Below are 21,820 nucleotides of genomic sequence, written 5' to 3'. Positions count from 1 at the left end.
ACTCATATGAGCAACCTGTAGAAGATGCTCTTTCAAAGTCATAGCATTGTGTCATCTAATACAATCCCAATACTGTAGTCACATTAGCCATGTGTGACTACTTACATTTAAATTAATTAAAATTCAGGCCCTCAGTCACACTAGTCACATTTTAAGGGCTTAATTAAGTGTGCAGTGTGGCCTGTGGCTGCCTTAGTGGACAGTGGCTGCCTTAGTGGACAGTGCAGCTATAAAACATCTCCATTATTATGGGAAGTTCTTTTAGATAGCGTTGTAGACAACATTGTCTAATAAATCCACCTGAGATCACTGATCATCTGGAGGATGCAATTTTATTTGTTCTATGTTTTATTGTTTAGGATTCCATGTCTTTAAAGGTAGGTGTTAACTTCACCCTAGTTGATTTGGCTCAGTGGTTGAGCATTGACCTATGAACCACTGTTTGATTCCTAGTCAGGGAATATGCCTGGGTTGCAGGCCCAGTTCCCAGTGTGGGATGTGCAAGAGGCAGCCAATCAATGATTCTCTCTCATCATTGATGTTTCTATCTCTCTCTCCTCCCTTCCTTTCTGAAATAAATAATTAATATATATAATATATATATTTCTAGATGATTAAGATGCAAATTATTTTTATCTAATAGAGATACAAATTATTCATGTCCAATATAAATCTTTTGGTTTTATTGTGCTATGGAACATTAGTCAGTTTCCTAGTCTTTTAAAAATATATATATTTTGTTGATTTTTTACAGAGAGGAAGGGAGAGGGATAGAGAGTTAGAAACATCAATCAGCTGCCTCCTGCACACCCCCTACTGGGGATGTGCCTGCAACCAAGGTACATACCCTTGACTGGAATCGAACCTGGGATCCTTCAGTCCACAGGCTGACGCTGTATACACTGAGCCAAACCGGTTTCAGCAAGTTTCCTATTCTTTATCTTACTTTGCAAACTACTCAGCATTCTTTTCTTCCTTTGCTAAGCCATACACACATGCACACTGGCATGCACGCAGGCATACACTCAAGCACGCACGCAAACACACCCAATCTCCTATCTTCCCCCTTTGAACCAGCTTGTTTCTTCATAAACGAGGCAAGTAAATCTTGGACAAATATATTTGTATAAAGATCATGTTTCTAACTTTTAAAAATTTGTACTTTGACAGGGATAAACTATTTAAATTTATATTTTGGGCAAACAATTTAATCTGCAAAGCTTCAGTAGGCTCATTTATAAAATGAACAATTTCTAAAACAAAGACTTTCCTCATAGGGTTCTTGAGAATTGAGTGAGATAACAATTATAAAATATTTAACACAGCTCTTGGCTTGTAAAAATTGCTAAATAAATGTTAGGTATTGTGATTATTATTTAAGAAGGCTTTATCAATTGCATTTCTAGATGTCTAAGCCTCTTAGTTCCTATTTTTATGTTCCTCCATACAAATGCTGGACGTTCCAAATGTATTCTGTGCACGATGCCTGTATCTCCCGCTTTGGCTTCACTACTCAGCACGTTTTCATCCTTTCTGCAACAATGGGAGAGGATCTCTGGCCAATATCTGGCTTCAGTTTGTAAGAGAAAGTCTTCCAGGCCCAGAACAACTAGAAACCTTCCCCTGCAGGCACCCTCTCTCCTCTCCCTCCCCCTTCTCCATTCTTTCCAGCTAGCAAAAGTCATTGACTCCATACTTCCTGCCTTGCACTGTAAACATTCCCTCCAGCCACTGCCTGCATTCATTCCACAGTTTAACTATTTAAATGCTGAAGACCCTTTTCCCAGAACAGCGGGCACGCACTCAGGCACGTGCAACATTGTTATTAATTTTATTGCTATTATTAATGCACATACGACATTGTTATCCTCTGAGTTTAAAGAATTGTTCACAGGCCTGGCCGGTGTGGCTTAGGGGTAATGAGCATGGACCCATGAACCAAGAAGTCACAGTTCATTTCCCCGTCAGTGCAAGATCCTGAGTGATGAATCTCTGTCATCATTGGTGTTTCTATCTCTCTCTCCCTCTCCTTTTCTCAGAAATCAATAAAAACTTTTAAAAAATAATTGTTCACAGAATTTTCCTCCATTTCCCTTAAGCTTCCTTATGTTCCCTATTCTACGACATCCATCTGTACCATTCTAATACAAAATTAATTTTTTTGATGTTGTTAATTCTGGGAATGGCGCCAAGAATATTTTTTCTACAGCTCAGGACTGTTTATTGAGAATCTTCTATGTGTGTCACATTATAATTTATTTACCACCTAAGACACTAATCAACAAGGAAGAGGGAGGAGGATTTTGTTCTTTGATTTTCCAAGTTTGTTCACTAGACTTAGAAAATTCAATCTAGAATGTAACTTGACAAGGTCTTGGCACAGAAGTACCATTCACACCTTTGCAATAAAGATAATAAAGACAGTGTTGAGTTAGAGAGAGATCAATAGACTAGTGTTTTTCAACCTTTTTTGGGCAAAGGCACACTTGTTTCATGAAAAAAATCACGAGGCACACCACCATTAGAAAATGTTAAAAAATTTAACTCTGTGCCTATATTGACTATATATAAAGTAATTCTCTTGAATAGGAATCAAATAAACACAAAGAAAGTATTTTATAATTACTTTATTATGAAATATTAAGTAAACAAAATAGTGAAAAATTATAAAATTCTTGTCTTGTCTGCACCTACGGCACACCAGGCAACATCTCGCGGCACACTATAAAATAGCTTTATAGTGTGGCTCTCAGGGATCAGAAGAGTAGTCCTTAGCTTTATGGGCCCAGAAACTTCCATTTTTGGTTTAAACATTAGAATTTTGTGAGGGATGTTTTGGTCTGATATTTGCAAATTAGAATGTAACATGTTGCCCTAACCAGTTTGGCTCAGTGGATAGAACGTCGGCCTGCTGACTGAAAGGTCCCAGGTTCGATTCTGGTCAAGGGCATGTACCTTGGTTGTGGGCACATCCCTGGTGGAGGGTGTGCAAGAAGCAGCTGATCGATGTTTCTCTCTCATCGCTGTTTCTAATTGTCTATCTCTCTCCCTTCCTTTCTGTAAAAAAATCAATAAAATATATTTTAAAAAAAGAAAGAATGTAAAATGTTTTCTCTTCAGTGATACTGGGGTGGAGAGAGGCAAAGGAATCTTGAATTCAGTTTGAAGCCAAATACTCATATTTTGCTGTTGCCTCTCAACACCACATGGAGCACTACGTTTCATTACAGAACTTATATTCTATTTAAACTTTGAGTTGCATCTAAAGTGAGCAATTGTCCTTAACACATTGTCAAATAGCAACACTTCCTATGATGTTAATAATAAGGGCAGATGTCTAGGAAAACTAGGCCAATTCCATTTGTATCACTCTTAGTTCTAAATTTTCTAGCTTTAAAACCTGGGGCAACCTGCTCAACCTGCTTGTCCTTGGTTTCCTCATCTGTGAAATGGGGACAATGATAGCAACTACCTGACGAGATTGTCGTGTGAATTAAATATAAGAGCATTTAGAATAGTGTCTGCTATCGTGTAAGCACTCAGCGTTAACCGCTATGTTAATTTTATTGCTATTAGTAAGCCATTTTACCTGAACTCACTGTGTGCTATAAGAATGACTTTTGAATATTTGTATAGAAGTTAGCACATTGTAAATATGAATGAATATTTAATACCAGGCGGTTGTACTAAATAAAAACCCAGCAATGGAATCAACCTCACTTCTTTAAATAGAAAAGCAAAACCTGAAGGGGTAGGAACAGTTTCATCATTTAAAAATGTGACCATTTGAAAGTCTCTTCTTTACTAAGAACCAAGACATGATCTAAATCAAATGCCAAGCTCTGTGTATCATTTTGCTAGGCCTGCCTCAACAGAATGCCACGGACTGGATGCCATGAACAACAGAAAAGGCATTTTTCACAGTTCTGGAGGGTGGGAGTCCAAGATCAAGGTGCTGGCAGGGTTAGTTTCTGGTGCGGCCACTCTCTCTGGCTTGCAGATAGCCACCTTCTTGCTACGTCCTCACCTGCTGTGCATATACTCCTACTTTCTGTGGTATTAAACAAGTTTTCAGTATATGAAATGCAATCCATCTCGAAATACCATTTTTACCACATAATGAGCCTGCAACTTATTTTCTGCTTCTGATCTTTTTTTAAAACATATATTTTATTGATTTCCAGAGAGGATGGAAGAGGGAGAGAGAGAGAGTTAGAAACATCAATGATGACAATAGTAAGATATGTACACATATAATACCTTAATAAAAAAAATAAAAAAATAAACATTAATGATGAGAGAGAATCACTGATAGGCTGCCCCCTGCACACCCGACACTGGGGATGGAGCCCGCAATCTGGGCATGTGCCCTGATCAGAATTGAGCCAGTGATCTCCTGGTTCTCGGGTAGACGCTCAGCCACTGAGCCACATCAGCTGGGCTCTTCTGGTCTTTACTACCACATGGAAAGCTATTCCAGAGTTTTAAAAAAATAGAAATTGCTTTTGAAATTAAAAAAAAAAAAAAAAGGCATAGAAGAATCATTTAGTGACAATTAGGAGAAAATAGAGTAAATGTTAACAAGGTTGAAAAACAAAATAAGGTAAAATCTATTTCAGAACATACCTTCTGGCCCTTATGCATACCTTTAGGATTATCTACACAAAGCTGAATCACACACACACACACACACACACACACACACCTTGTGCTAAGAAAAACTATAGATATTTATGCTCATTCCGCTTAACAACGCATATGTGTAGAACCTAAAGCTATGGTTGGTTACTTTTACTCTGAGCACAAAGTAGAAATGAGTCCAGACAAAACATGAAGTGTGCTTTCCCAGAGTCCTCTCCTGCCACAGCAAATGTTGTCCTCTGGGAGAGAGACAAGCCATTGAAATTCAGAGAACAGATTCTTAACGCTGGCAAGCTATTTTTAGCTCAAGCTGTAGCTTAATTTGGAATCCAACCAGTTAAGGTCTTGCCTTTTTCTTGGATTGAATTTTTTTTTTTTTAATGGCAGTTAGATAGCTCCACATATGGAGAAAGAGTTCTTCAAAAGTAACATTTTTAAATGTTCTTGAAGAATATGTGTTTTAAAACTCATAGAAAAAATATTCATGTTAGAGCTTTGAATGTTCCCCCCCCCCCCCCCCCCCCCCAATCTGTAGATGGTTGTTTTTAGAGTCTCTGAGTATGGCCTTAAAAGAAAAAGAAAGAAAGAAAAAAAGATGCTCTTAATTGGTTTATTCAACCACAGTTCTAATGGGATATGCCAACCTGCCCAGCTACCTGATGGAATAGCAATGCTTGCTACCTTGATGTCAGGTGCCAGGCCTGAGAGGCCAGAGCCAAATAAGGATGTGGGGTTCTTTTCCAATGAAACACGGATGACGCTGGTGCTGCGGGAAGGCCCAGAGGCCCCGGGGGCCCCGGAATAGAATGTCGTGGCGGTTTCCATGGAGGATTTGGCAGGGGCATCCGGGGCCGGGGTCAGGGCAGGGGCTGAGGCCTTGGAGCTCGTGGAGGCAAGGCCGAGGACAAGGAGTGGAGCCCTGTCACCATCACCAAGCTGGGCCGCCTGGTCAAGGACATGAAGATCAAATCCCTAGAGGAAATCTACCTGTTCTTCCTGCCCATCAAGGAATCTGAGATCATTGACTTTTTCTTGGGGGCATCCCTCAAGGATGAGGTGTTAAAGGTCACACCTGTGCAAAAGCAGACCCGTGCTGGCCAGAGGACCCGGTTCAAGGCATTTGTCGCCATTGGGAACCACAATGGGCATGTTGGTCTGGGTGCTAAGGGCTCAAAGGAAGTAGCCACTGCCACCCGTGAGCCATCATCCTGGCCAAGCTCTCTATTGTGCCCATGATGGGCAAGCCCCACACGGTTCCTTGCACTGTGACTGGCCACTGTGGCTCTGTGCTGGTGCGCCTCATCCCTGCCCCCAGTGGTACGGGCATTGTCTCGGCCCCTGTGCCTAAGAAGTTGCTGATGATGACCGGTATTGGTGACTGCTACACCTCAGCCAGGAGCTGCATTGCCACCCTGGGCAACTTTGCCGAGACCACCTTTGATGCCATCTCTGAGACCTACAGCTAACTCACCCCGGATCTCTGGAAAGAGACTGCGTTCACCAAGTCTCCCTGCCAGGAATTCACTGACCATCTTGTAAAGACCCACACCAGAGTTTCTGTGCAGAGGACCCAGGCTCCAGCCGTGGCCACCACATGATTTTATACAAGAAAAATAAAGTGATGATTTAAGTCTAAAAAAAAAAAAAAAAAAAAGAATGTGGGGAGTTTCTTGGCTTCCTGGAGACTGTGCTACTCAAGCTCCAAAGGATCTCCCTGGGCTTAAAGCGTAGCTGATTCTATCAGCCGTGATGACGTATCTGCTGTAAGGACCCCTGCTCTTTTTTATATATACGTGTGGTATTTTTTTAAATTGATTTCTTTTTAGAGAGAGAGGAAGGAAGAGGGATAGAGAGATAGAAACATCAATGAGAGAGATATATCGATTGGCTGCCTCCTGCACATCCCCTTCTGGAGATCTGGGCATGTTCCCTGACCAAGAATTGAACCAGGAACCTCTTAGTTCATAGGTTAATGCTCAACCACTTAGCCACACTAGCTCGGTAGGACCCCTGCTCTTGACTGCCCATCAGAGTGGTCTAAATAATACTCTGGTTTCTCTTCAGATCGTATAAATCTTTCGCCTTTTACTAAATTCAAATTCTAATAAAATAAAAATTAATGTCCTCAGTCACAGTAGCCACATTTCAAATGCTCGGCAGCCACATGTGTCTAGTGGGCTGCTATATTGGATAGTGTAGAATCTTTCCATCATAACAGAAAATTCTATTTTTTTTTTATTTTACAAATATATAGCTCACTATTTACCAAGTGCTATAATAACTCTATGGGCTGATATAATTGTTTTTAAAATATATTTTATTGATTTTTTTACAGAGAGGAAGAGAGAGGGATAGAGAGTTAGAAACATCAATGAGAGAGAGTCATCGATCAGCTGCCTCTTGCACATCCCCTACTGGGATGTGCCTGCAACCAAGGTACATGCCCTTGACTGGAATCGAACCTGGGACCTTTCAGTCTGCAGGCCAGTGCTCTATCCACTAAGCCAAACTGGTTTCGGCTGGGCTGATATAAATACTCCCATTTTCCAGATGAGGAAACTGAGGTGCAGAGCCATTAAGTAAGTGACAGAGCCCGGATATGAACCCAGGCATCCTGACTTCAGAGCCTATGGTCTTCACCCACACTTAATTTGGCCCTTATGAAGATTTGTGTGATTTTGAAGAATAACTTCACATCACTCATCAAATCAGGAAAGTTGACCAAATGCTACTTAAGGTCCTTCCCACTGCCCATGGTCTAGGACGCATGTGTCAAACACAAGGCCCGCGGGTCAAATCCGTCCCGCCAGGCCTTGCAATGTGGCCCGCACCGCGCTGTCATCACTGCACTCCGCTGCGTTTCCATCACAATGACAGTTTATGACTGTTCAGTATACCATTCGGCCCGCGATTTAGGCTGGATTTTAGATTTTGGCCCCTTCTCTGATTGAGTTCGACACCCCTAGTCTAGGATATATTCACTTACACAGTTGTTGTTGAGTGCCCGCTCTGGGTAGGAAGTACTGTATTTTTCGGACCATAAGACGCTCCGGACCATAAGACGCACCAGTTTTTAGAGAAGGGAAATGAAGAAAAAAAGATTCTGAAACAAATAGTGTCCTAAAATATTTTATGTGCATTAAAACCCAACATCACAGTCATAAACACATGTAATCAACCCTGTAAAGTAAACAGCAGCATTTAGAACCATTTTAGAGCCGGGCAAGCACACAGAGACCACACAGAGCCGGGCAAGTAAAATAACTTTTTTTTTAAAGTATATGTGTAGGCTATATTTGGACCATAAGATGCAGGGACTTTTTCCCCCCACTTCTGGGGGGAAAAAAGTGTGTCTTATGGTCCAAAAAATACAGTATATTAGATGCTGCAAACAAAAGAAGCAGACATGGACCCTTGTCCTCACAGTGAGAGAAACAGACATGAATCAAACATATATTGTAAGTAAACTACACGGACAAGTGCAAAGGGAAGCCATGTGAAAAAGGTTGGCTTTTGGTGCTGAGAGTGTTTAGTGAGATTTGAGCAGTCAGAGAAGCCAGACATGGCTCTTTTGAGCACGTAGAACAGAGAGCTGGAGCAGGGCAGCAAGAGGAGGGGAGATCAGGGAACCTCCACGGTCCTGGCTGCTGCCACCCAGTGCGGGTCAGCTGTGCCCACATGCCCCTGTGGTGGTGTGTGTACCGTGGGTCTCTGTGGTGGGGTGTGTTCCGTGGGTCTCTGTGGTGGTGTGTGTACTGTGGGTCTCTGTGGTGGGGTGTGTTCCGTGGGTCTCTGTGGTGGGGTGTGTTCCGTGGGTCTCAGGCTGGAGGCTGTGGGTGAGCAGGGCCACAGAGAAACAAAAATTTGCCCTCCCTCAGGGCACTCTTCTCCTTGGTTTGCCAGGATTCATGTCTCCTGGGCAACCAGTGCCTGTGCCTACGTCAGAGTTAAAAATGGAACATAGGCTAACATCTGTAATGGGGACCAAAAATAATTTGGGTCTTAGCCCGTGCACAGCGTACACACGGGGGGATCATTGAGCACATGCCTATGTAATGTCAGGGTGTGACTAGTCAAGTGTGTGCAAAATTTCAGCTGGAGAATCGAGACAGGAAACTTCAGGTTAGAAGATGATTTGCTTCAGGGCTTCAGAATGCAGAGACTTCGCTCCAGAAAGAGCACTGATTCTCAACTCTGTGGGCGGGAAATTTTGTTAAGAGGGGGAAAAAATTAAAAGAACGAAAAGAGCAAATAGGAACTCATTTTGAAGGGGCTTCTACTCCTCCTCTCATTTTCCGGCTGTAGGTTTTCCCCAAGGCTCGGGCTTCAGTGTCTTTTGCTTCAGCAAATGCATTCCAGCTCCTGGCTTTTACCAGCTCATTTGTAGATGGTACAAATGCAGACAGAAGGCCAACAGGGACATATCCTACTCTGGTCTTGAACCTGGATACTAGGAAGAAGGATTGCCTTCTGAGGGTTAACCACTGGCTCGGAACAGGGATTGGTCCTTTAGAGGTACCTTAAAACTGGTCTTGCAAACACAGTACCTTTAGCAATAGAACCGAGGGACCCAGGCTGGGCAGAGACCATGATCAACTGAGGACTGTAAACTGCTTCCATCAGTCCAGCTAATTAGTCCTTTTTCCTATTTTCTTTTCTTTTTTCTTTTTTTCTAAAGGGAAGTCAGAAATCTGAATCTTTGTGTGAAATGTGGGCAATTGATGTTGATAGTTAAGTGGCACAAGATGTCTGAAGGGACAGGTGTCTTTTGCCGCTTAGATTTGATTGTCTTGTCATATCTAAAGAAAGAAGCTGCCTATAGGGAGGGGAGTGGCCTGAAGAAAAGCATAGCGAAGGGAAGGCAAACAAGAGTGAACAGAGGCGAAGGGCCTCTGATTCTGCAATCCCGAGTGAGAAGGGCAAAAGAAACCACTCCATGTAGGAGGTGCATGTTGAGTCTCATGTGTGGAGTTGGCCTCGGCTAACCATGGTTTGATAACATCAACCACAGGGATTAACCAGCTAATGCTGTCCACATGGATTTGGTACTCACCATGCTACCTATGCTTATAGTTTGGTTTCCCAAGATCTGTCCACAGATAGAACATGCAAATATGAACATCCACTTTATCTGGTAGTTTTACTTCACTTCCCAAAATAGTAAGTGTGCATTCTAATGGTACAATTCTGGTTAAACTAAGTGTGTCTCCCAGGACCTCCTGGCCTAAGACATGCCTGAAAATTAAACTTCTATGTGATAATCAGGTCTTATGTCTGGAATCACTCATTCCTCCCAGGAGCCTTGGCTTCTGGAATGGGAAATGGCATTTAAAGGCCACAGTCTGTGCTGTTATTACAACGAGGCCTTTTTCAGTGGTCAGAGCGAGAAAGTATGTATTTCTGGAAATTAAAAAAATAAATCACCGGCTCATACTCATATCTCCAGTTTCAACATTATAGGGTATATGTACTACTGTGGAAAATCTTGATTCCTCACAAAAAAGTTATTTGCTTTATTCTACAATATAAAAATAGTTTCAGCCCAGCCAGCATGGCTCAGTGGTTGAGTGCCGACCTATGAACCAGGAGGTCATGGTTTGATTCCCAGTCAGGGCACATGCCCGGTCTGTGGGCTCAATCTCTCTCTCCTTCTCTCTTTCTCTTTGAAATCAATAAAAAACATATAAAAATAGTTTCAAAATAATACTAATATTACTGTTAACAACGAAACTATTTAATGCATGGTTTATGATTAAACTTGCAGCAATTATTTTCTCTGGATAGTTATAACTCCAACTTGAAGTAGAGTTAAAAACTATAAAATATTCATTTTATTGATTTGAGAGAGAGAGAGAGAGAGAGAGAGAGAGAAACATTGATTTATTGTTCCACTTAATTATGCATTCATTGCTTGATTCTTGTGTGTCCTGACCAGAGATCGAACCTGCAACTTTGGTATATTGGGACTATGCTCTAACCAACTGAGCTACCTGGCCAAAGCTCAATTTTCAAAATTAATTTTAGGGGTTACTTTTTTATTTTTGATTTATATTTTGGATATGCAAATTGATAATAAGATACCAAATCTAAAACTGTATTAAAAAAGTATACTCTGGGAGGAATTATTTCCAACTGCATTTTTATTAGTTCTGGCTTAGCTTTGCAGTGTTTCTTTTTGAAAATATAAATAGATAGGTACGTATTTTAACCCTATTCCTTTTTTATACAACACTAAGAGAAGACTTGGGAGCCTCACACTGTCCAGGATGCTGCCACGCCAGTGAGGAGACAGCTATGCCCCATGTCTCCCAAGAGGTGTGTTTGCCATGGGTCTGTGTGGTTATATCTTTCCCCTTTGGATATAGTCAGTTCACATTCATCATGGATGAAGCAAAAGCATCAGCCTTCTCCTTGAACTAACTCTGCCTCCGAACTTTCCTATATCTGTTCTCAGAGCTTCAGTTCTCCTAACCACCCAGGATCAAAACTTTGGTCAACTTGGCCCTAGCTGGTTTGGCTTAGTGGATACTCTGTTTTCCCGAAAATAAGACAGTGTCTTATATTAATTTTTTCTCCCAAAGTTGCGATAGGTCTTATTTTCAGGGGATGTCTTATCTTTCCATGCGCTAGGTCTTATTTTTGGAGGATGTCTTATTTTTGGGGAAACACGGTAGAGTGTCAGCCTGCAGACTGTAGGTTCTACTGCGGTCAAGGGCATATGCCCGGGTTACAGACTCAATTCCCAGAAGGGGCCATGCAGGAGGTAGCTGATCAATGATTCTCTCTCATCATTGATGTTTCTATCTCTTTCTCTCCCTTTCCCTTCCTCTCTGAAATCAATAATATATATATATATATATATATATATATATATATATATATATATACATACACACACTTTGGTCAACTTAGACCCCTCTGTTGTGTGTAGTCTTCACACTTTATTAATCACCATGACATTTATTTTTTTTAAATACATTTTCTTTTAAAAATATTTTATTGATTTTTTACATAGAGGAAGAGAGGAATAGAGAGTTAGAAATATCGATGAGAAAGAATCATCAATCAGCTGCCTCTTGCACACCCCCTACTGGGGATGTGCCCGCAACCAAGGTACATGCCCTTGACCGGAATCGAACCCAGGACCTTTCAGTCCGCAGGCTAACACTCTATCCACTGGGCCAATCCAGTTTCAGCTCACCATGAGATTTAATGTTAATACTTTTTGAGCATCAACCATAAGCCAACTATGGAACAAATAAGACATGATTGGTGACTTCAAGGAGCTTATATTGCAGGAAGGAAGACATGGAATAATTAAATGACCCTAGTATTGTAAAGAACTGTAATCAAAACAGGCTGGAGGTGTTTGGGGAGAACAAAGGAAGTACAGAAAATTCTAATAAGAAGGATCTCACAGAGGAGGTAATGCCCAAGCTTAATTTTGGGGGAAGCACTCCTGATGCTAAAGATAAACATTGTTAACATTTTGGGGGTTTTCTGTTTGTTTGTTTTTTGCCTAATGAAGGGGGAGAGAAAACATACACTTTTTAATTTAGAAAGTGGGAGTAGAATTTAATCAGGAGAAAAAGAGAATAAAATTGGGAGAAAGAGCATTCCAGGCAGAGGGAGCTCAGAAGTAAGAAAGAGCAGGATGTGTTCCAAGAACTACAGATAGTTTCAATATGTGTGGTGTGTCATAGTTTGGCAGAAGGAGGAAGGTGCAGACCTAATGGTGAAAATTTTTGTCTACTCACCAAGAAAAATTTTGTTTTGTTTTGTTTTGTTTTCAACCTGAATTCTCTGGGAAGCCCTCAAAGGATTTAAAATTGTGTAGTGATGTAATCAGAATTGTATTTTAAAAAGATAAGCCTGGAGGTTGGCCAGAGAATGAGAATGGAATGAAAGAGGAATTGTAGGCAGGCCTAATGCAACAATACAGGAAGAAATGATGAGTGCCTGAACTAAGGACAGTGGCAGAAAAGGCGATGGTAAGAAAACTGACGTGAGAGACATGAATGAAACAGAATTGATGAGACTTGGCGAGTGGTTGGTGACTCTAGGACACTCAGACTTCTGGTTTGGCCAACCGAGTGGGTGGTGGCACTTAAAATAGGAGCTCAAGAGGAGAAGCAACAGGTTGGAGGATGAGGAGCAATGAAGAGGGTATCCCAGGTGAATACCACTGTGAGAACATTATTCATTCAACACATATCTATTGAGCATCTACTATGTAAAAGACACAATGCTTTCTAGAAAGTGAGCAACAGATGTTAAGATAAGGTCAAGGGTGTGCAGGAGTTTATTTACAATAGAGGGAGAATTAGAAAGGGTGACTTAGGAAAAATGAGAGGGGAAAGAACAGTAAGGTGAGCATTAATGGGAATAAGAGAATGGAGGTTGCCTTTGGGAAGCATGAGAAAGTAACTGATCTAAATATCCAAACAGTATGTGGACCTAAAATTGCTCCAAGATGAATGAATGCTGCAGCCGCTGAGAGTTTCAAAGCTGGGGATGTAAGTTCTATTAATTCTTCTTCTACATAGCTTCTTGTATATCCCTTTTCATTTCCATTGCTATTACCAGAGATTAGACATTTCCTATTCCTTTCATTTGTATATCCCTCCTGCTTTGTTTGAATTTTTAAGAGTATATTTCCTTCTTTACATCATATAAAAAAAAAAAGAAATTTTAAACATATCACACTCCTAATGCTTGAAGATAAATACTCTATCCACTGGGCCAATCCAGTTTCAGCTCACCATGAGATTTAATGTTAATACTTTTTGAGCATCAACCATAAGCCAACTATGGAACAAATAAGACATGATTTTGAGCATCAACCATAAGCCAACTATGGAACAAATAAGACAATATTTTAGGGTGATTTTTCTTTTTTGCCTAATGAAAGGGGAGGAGGGGGGAGAAAACATACACTTTTTAAATTTTTAAAAAAGATCATATTGTATACTTTGATTTTTAAGATACTTTAAAACATTAAACAGTACAATATGGGCCTCTTTCTCTGTTCTTAAAGATTCCTCTATAATATAATTTTTAATGCCCTTATAGCATTATATTGTATTCTATTAAATTGTTTTCAATTTTTGGTATTAAGAACAACTCTGATCATTTCATCATTATGCTATCTTTTCCTTCTCTAAATTCATACCATTTATTGTCAGTGTCACTTATTTTACCTACCACAAGCAATTTAATGATATTTTTACATTGTTTTTTTTTAAACTTTTTATAAGCTTGTATTTTGGTTTTAGCAAATATTGTATTAGCCAGCTTAGATTAATTATGCTGCAGTAACAAACAACCCCCAAATCTCAGTGGCTTACAACAAGAAAAATGTTTATTTCTCACTCATCATATTTCATGTTGGCTACAGGTTAGCTGTGGATCAGCTTGCTGTGCTCTTCACTTTGGGGTCTGGGGACAGAGCAGCCTCCATCTGGGGTCAGCTGTTCTTGAGGCAGCGGGCAAAGAATGATGGTGGAGACTCTTAAAGCCTCTGCTTAAAATTGTGCATCACTCCCATTCACATTTTACTGGCTGAAACAAGAAACATGGTTAAGCCTGATGTTAGTGAATGGGGAAGTCTGAAGTCTAATCCTCTCACCTTAGAGAGACAGAGAATCATTGGAAACAGCAGTAAAATCCACTTCAGCTCTAAATTCCTAGGGATACATGTACAGTATTTTGTTTGTTCTTTATATATCATCTTTATGAACTAGCTGGGTTTTGTTAGGTGAAATAATTAAGTAGCCGAAACAGGTTTGGCTCAGTGGATAGAGCATCAACCTGCGGACTGAAAGGTCCCAGGTTCGATTCCAGTCCAAGGGCGTGTACCTTGGTTGCAGGCACATCTCCAGTAGGGGGTGTGCAAGAGATAGCTGATCGATGTCTCTCTCTCATTGATGTTTCTAACTCTATCCCTCTCTCTTCCTCTCTGTAAAAAATCAATAAAATATATTTAAAAAATAATAATAATTAAGAAGCTTTATTTTTCTTATTGTCTTTCAAATGAATGGCACCCCCTTCCACAAGTATGAGATTTTTTCTGGGGGCAGATCTGAAAGATTTTCTTAAAATTGTGAGGCAGTATCACAGTCTTCTCTTCATGACTTAAAGGGTTTAATTTGTTCAAAATAAAAACTTTAATCCCTCATTTAGTTTAAAGCACCTTCTCTTCCACAACTATTCATCAGACCGAGGCTTGGACACTAGTGTGAGAGTGTCTGCCTTTCTCTGTTGTCCTAGCCCTAATCACTGGGCTTGGCTGGTGCCACAGTGGTGTAGGTCCTCGGTCTCACCGATGCCGAGTTGCTGGTTCTTTCTCTCAGGGGATGACTGGTGAGTTGTTCAAAGACTTTTAGCTAAAGGTATCCACTGCACTGCTTTCTTTCATTTTTCTATTTATTTATTTATTTATTTTATTAATTTCTTCATTGATTAAGGTATCTCATATTTGTCTTCAACCCCCCATTCTAATCTCCCACTCCCACCTCCACTCATGTCCCCACTCCCCTATTGTCCTTGACCACTGGTTAGGCTCACATGTGTGCACATAAGTCCTTTGGTTGATCTTTCCCTTTTATCCCCACCCTCCCTTTGAGGTCCAACAGTCTGACACATGGCTCCTTATCTCTGGGCTGCTTTCTGATGTGTGTCAAGCATCTTCCAGCTGACCCCACAGCTGTTCCCATAGCTCTTGCTCCCGGCGTTACACTTTCTCTCAGGGCTATCTTGTTAGACACACATATCTCTGGAATGAAGATGCATAAACTAATTTCACCATTATTTTTAAGAAGCACAGACTTGTGAAACAGCAAACAAGAATAGGATGTTCAGAACTATGGTTACCATGAATGAAAAGGATTATAATACCCAAGGAAAGCAGTTGTGAGAACTTACCTGTACTCTTGATTCCTGGGAACTGTGATCCATCAGGAAAAAGCTACACTTAGAAAGATCAGAGAGTTCAGAACCCGGAGCCATCCCCCAGTTTAGTTCAATGTATCTTTATATGTCGTTAATATAAAAAGCAATGAAGAGACCAGGAGTAATATTTCAAATCTGGGTGGCAAGCAAATGAAAAACAGATTGAACAAATTCGGCTTGTGAATCATTCTACAATTTAAAGCCACTGTCCTTTAATTTAATCCTGTGAATGAAACGAGGGTAAGCTTTCATCCTTGTACTTGGATAATGAGCCAACCCACCCTGAAGGCTGAAGGCCGTGTCTGGGGCTGTTTGGTGGCACTAGATTACACTGGGTACTATGACATTATGCTCCCAACAATGTTAATTATAAGGGTTTTAGAATAGAAATACAGAGCAGAAAATCAAAGAGGTTCTTAGTTCACCACGAGTGAGCCAACAGCAGGTCACCAATAGCAGAGCCTCTCTTTGTTGGGGGTAAAAATCCACTGAGAGAGCTGAAACTGGTTTGGCTCAGTGGGTAGAGCGTAAGCCTGAGGACTGAAAGGTCCCAGGTTTGATTCCAGTCAAGGGCATGTTCCTTGGTTGTGGGCGTGCAGGAGGCATCTGATAGATGATTCTCTCTCATCGATGTTTCTAACTCTCTATCTCTCTCCCTTCCTCCCTGTAAAAAATCAATAACATATATATTTAAAAAATCCACTGAGATATTGATGAGCTATTGAAGCCCAGGATACTTTAACGGACTATGTATTGAAAATAGTTAACAGAACCCTCCCCCCCAACTCCAACATTTTATCAAATTTTTCAAATATACTAAAATTGATAAAATTTAGTAGCTTCTCCTGTATTTATCACCTATAGTCTATAATTAACATTTTGCTATATTTGTTTTATTAGATAGAACTTTACCTATCTACTCATACATCTATCCATTAATACATCTTATTTTTAATGCATTTCAGTATAAGTTGTAGACATCAGTACACTTCACCTCTAAACACTTCAACATGCCTATTATTAAACTAGAGTTCAGTATCTGTTTATGTTGTTGTTTTTTGGGGGGATGGTGTGGTAAAATTACATGCGGTGAAAAATGCACAAATCTTAAATGTGCCCTTTGTCAAGTTTTAACAAACCTGGAACCTTGACTTTGAATCTGCAATTAAAATAACTGTATTTTACTTCCAGGGTTGCATATTTAGAAGATTTTACTGAAGTTCATCAGTGTTTTCGTAAGCTTGAGTTTCCAAGATCACCAGAGGGATAAACTACAGGCTATCCCTGTAGTTTACACCCACTCATTATTGCTTCCACTCGTTTAACAAATATACCAGCAACAGCAGACTGGAAAATACGATAAGAATGATGCTGTTTTACAATGGCATCCAAAATACAAAAATACCTCAGGATGAGTTTACAAAAGAAATATGTACCATAAATAAAAGAAACAGTAAATCTACTGAAAGATAAAAGGTTTTAAGAATATGGAAAAAAAATAGCATATTTTTTAGCAGAAAGATTAAACATTCTAACACCTGTCAGTTCTCCCAACTTCATTTATAGGCTCAAGAACATTGAAACAGAAATGCCAATGAGACTGTATCTCTATAATATAATGAAATGATTAAAAAATTTATGATAGCCCTGACAGGTTTGGCTTATTGTATAGAACCTTAGTGTATAGGCCTGTGGACTGAAGGGTCCCGGGTTTGATTCCGATCAAAGGCATGTACCTTGATTGCAGGCATGTCCCCAGTGGGGGATGTACAGGAGGTAGCTGATTGATGTTTCTCTCTTATTGATGTTTCTATCTCTTTATCCCTCTCCCTTCCTCTCTGTAAAAAATCAATAAAATATATATTTAAAAAAAATTTGTGATAGAAAAGTCTAAAGTAGAGGAATAAAGGGTGGCCTAACCCTATGACATAAATACATGTGCAATAATTCTGGCAGAAGATGATGGTGCTGGGAATAAAGAAGCAATAATGGAAGTGGTGAGTGTTCAGATTCTGAACATTTTAAAGGAAGAGGAAACAGAGTTTGATGATGAACCAGATATACAGGATGAGAGAAAGAACTCAAGTGTTTTACCCAAGTTATTTACTGAATGTAGAATAGAATACAAGGAAAAAGAAGGGAATTAAGAGTTCAACATTAGCCCCACTGGTTGGTGTGGCTCAGTGTTGAACTATGAACTAGGAGGTCACAGTTGGATTATTGGTCAGGGCACATGCCCAGGTTGCAGGCTCAATCCCCAGAGGGGGCCATGCAGGAGGCAATGATTCTTTCTCATCATTGATGTTTTCTCTCTCTCTCTCTCTCTCTCTCTCTCTCTCTCTCTCTCTCTCTCTCTCACACACACACACACACACACACACACACACACACACTTCCTCTCTGAAATTAAAAACATATATATATATATATATATATATATATATATATAGAGAGAGAGAGAGAGAGAGAGAGAGAGAGAGAGAGAGAGAGAGAGAGAGTTTCATTTTAAGTTTTCAGTGTTAGTTTTTAGATGCATATTACCCATTCAGGACCAAATGTGAAGTAGGCTATTGGATATTAGGATGTAGAGTTCAGGAGAGTGAAGAAATGCAGGCCCAGGCTAGAGTTATTAGCACAAGATAAGGTCACCTAGGGCATAGGAGGAAGTAAGGAAGAGGTGAAGAGGTCTGAGATCCAGAGCTTGGTAGACAAACGAAGATGTTTCTCAGATTCCCCTTTGAGGAAAGGCTGGAGGCCTCGCTGCAGGGAGGCCAGTCAGCTTGCAGGCTCCAGTTATTGGCTTGTCGGGAGCTTCCTCAGCTGAAAGAGTCCCCTCACCTAGGGCCCCGCCTTTCCCAGGCAGCCCAAACCCAGTGCCTGAACAAGTCTGGGGTACAAAAGTTGTCCAGTTGCAGGACAACTCGGAACGGTACCATTTGTTCCAGGCACTCCATTGGGTAGATCATAGCGCTGTGGGCCCTGCACTGCAGTTCAACTTCTCTGCCCATTCCTGCTTTCTTCTCCTTCTCTTTATGGGTACCAACCATAAAGAACATCTTGAACTCTAAACTCTGTCTCAGCATCTGCCTCCACACAATTAAACTTATAACATAAAAATAAGAAGAGACCACCCAGGAGGTAAAGAGGGGCTTTTGGAGCAGGAGAATAACGAGGAAAGGTTGTGGCTTAGAAGCCAAGAGAAATTCAAAGGGGTTCTCCATGAAGCCTACTGTATCAGAGATCTTAATATCTGCTCTTGTCTTCTTCCTGGTTCTTTCAATGCTAAGTAATTTTTTATTGTGTTCCTGAGAACTAAATATTATAGGGCTCTGGGTATCATTGAAGATGTTGATATTTTTATTTCAGCAGGTCATTGAACCGGTTGAGTTCAGGCTATAAATTTTGACCATTCTTTTGGGTTTGGGGCTACCTTCAGTTTAGGCTTGAAGATATTGGAAGATTCAAAATTGGAAAGTCACCACCAACTTAGTGATACTTAAAGTTCTGATCTTCTCCAATCCATCTGCTACTATTTACTTTTCAGAGTCCTAATATAGCTATTTCATGCATCCCGTCTAGATTTTATAGTTGTGTTTAGTGGGTGAAACAGATGAATCGTGATTACTGTATCTTACCCAGGACAGAAATTAACTAAACCATTTTTATATGTATGTCCTCAATGTCTATAGAGGTTAGATAGAGGAAATGACTATACAAAGAATGGCTCTGAGGTTCTGGTAAAGTTCTTATGATGTGGGAGAAGAAGAAGAAGGAGGAGGAGGAGGAGGAGGAGGAGGAGGAGGAGGAGGAGGAGGAGGAGGAGGAGGAGGAGGAGGAGGAGGAGGAGAAGGAGAAAGGAAGGAGAAAGGAAGGAAGAAAGGGTCTAAGAAAGAAATAAATGGTCAAACGGGCTGTGTAATAAATCAATGAATAAAGTAACCTCACAGGGTGATCTGATCAGAAATTCATAACTGGGCAAATCATGGTGGGTGGTCACATCTCAGGCCTATAACTTCCCTAGTAAAATATTATCTCTGCCTTAAGCAAGCCCTGTCCACTGTTGCTGTGCACCTAGATGAATATGCCTTTGAAATACTCCTTTTTCAAATTTCTCAGAAGCATAACCACCCTCAAGAGAGCACAAAATCTTGTTAACTATCTTATAATCAAATCCTAGAAATTTCTCTGCCTTGCTTTCTCTCATGTAATCTTTCCATGCTCCCTCCTTAATTCCAAATGCATTAAAAAAACTACAAACTGTCATTCTGGGAAGCATTTTTCTCAGTCTGTTGAGATCTTCTTGCTTCTAGGCATGTCTCCTGTTTTGCTCAAACTCGAATAAACTCACAAAAAAATGTCTACAGCCCACCGGTATGTCTTAGTAATTGAGCATCAACCTATGAATCAGGAGGTCACAGTTAGATTCCCTGTCAGGGCACATGCCCAAGTTGTGGGCTCAATCCTCAGTGTGGGGCATGCAGGAGGCAACCAATCAATGATTCTTTCGCATTATTAATGTTTCTATCTCTCTCCCCTTCTCCCTTCCTCTCTGAAATAAATAAATAATGTATTTTAAGAAAAATTCTACAGGTTTGATGTTCTTATGTCAACAATGGAGTCACTTTTGGTAAGCCACTGTCACCAAACCAAAACTTGGTAACTAACCAAACTGCAGTTCCGGAGTGAAATTTTAAACCAATCATTCCTGGTGAGGTAATCAGCCTGAGAGACCCCCCTCTTTCTCCCTAAGAGAAGATGTCATTCCCTAAAAGAATCCACTCTTTTAGCTTCTTATTCTCACTCTCTTTCTGCCCAGGGATACCTTCCATTTTGTAGTATTCATCAGGGTACCTTCTAGTTACTAGATGGGATGCTTCCAGGTCCTGAATCATTGAATAAGAACAATTAGATCTTCACATTCACTCTGTTGAATTTTGTTCTTTAACAGATCTAGCTTTATGCAGTATAGGATTTAAAGTTCTCATATGGTATTGCTAAGCTGCTGGGAATATGGGAAAAGCATAAACCTAGGAACTAAGTAGTCCTGGATTTTAATCTACATTGGAGAGTGAACTAATATAAAACTCACCAAAAAGATTAAGTCGTATCATGCATGTAAATTTCCCAGCATACATAAAATAGAAGATTAATGTTTATTCCACTTCCTTTTATAATTTAGTTTTAGGGAAAATCACTTAAAGAAATAGTATGCTTCTTTTGATCATGTGGTAAGAATTACATAATGTGTACATTTCTTTCTTTTAATTTTAATTTATTGAGAGAGAGAGAGAGACATTGATTTGTTGTTCCACTTATTTATGCATTCATTGCTTGATTCTTGTACATGTTCTGACTGAGGATTGAACCTGCAACCTTGGTATACTGGGATGATGGTCTAACCAACAGAGCTACTTGGCCAGAGCAGTGTGTATATTTCTTTATGCTTATAGACAGGAGGCTCAGAGCTAAGTGTAATAAGAATCAGTATATTCATTTGTGTATGGTATATTTGTCTCTGTGGGATAAAATGGCATTTTATTTTCCATTTTTTATTACAATAGCCAAATTGTATAATGTGACTTTTATGGTAAAATATTTCAAGCTTTTGGGATATAGATAGAACATAGCCATAAAAAAGCTAGTGTATCCTGTGCCTTTTAATTCATATGGTATTGCTAAATGTTTTATGTTCCTTAATGGAAAGTTTGCAGTTATTTCCTCATAAAATAAATCACTTAGAATTAAGAGATAGTTATTTCAGAGTCATGAAAATTTGGTCATAGAATAGTTACATCTTATTCTTAAAATTTATTGTATATTTAGCATGTTAGATCTCAAAACTCTTCTTGCTCCTGTATATGACCATGTAAAAACATTTTTATATAAGGTGCTGATAACACGTGGAGAATATTTTCCTAATAAAATAAGAAGATCGGATAAAATGTAGTTATACCATCTTCCTTCCTTCAAATGCTGTTAGCATAGTCATCAGAGTTAACAGTAGCCTTTCTTTGTTAAACACGGTAGGGATTAGTTTGCAGTCCAAAGACATTCATAGTAAGCACATGTTGCAGTAAACAACTCTGACTGAAAATAGGTTTGGTTAGATTTTGAAATAATGAAGCGTCTCATGCTTCTGATGAAAGCTTTCTCTTTTTTCCTTCAGCATTTCCTTAGAAGGGGCCATTATTAAATGGAAGCATTTTCTAATTACAGGCCCAATTTCTCC

General features: G+C 39.9%; 1 pseudogene; it reads left to right on the top strand.

Annotated features, from left to right (window-relative positions):
- The first annotated feature begins 5,388 nt into the window (after positions 1-5,388).
- On the top strand, positions 5,389-21,341 carry LOC118722374 (annotated as a pseudogene).
- Positions 21,342-21,820: the final 479 nt, after the last annotated feature.

This window comes from Pipistrellus kuhlii, unplaced genomic scaffold, assembly GCF_014108245.1.
Source record: "Pipistrellus kuhlii isolate mPipKuh1 unplaced genomic scaffold, mPipKuh1.p scaffold_m20_p_2, whole genome shotgun sequence".
NCBI lineage: Eukaryota > Metazoa > Chordata > Mammalia > Chiroptera > Vespertilionidae > Pipistrellus > Pipistrellus kuhlii.
This window is presented reverse-complemented; position numbering and strand designations above follow the sequence as displayed.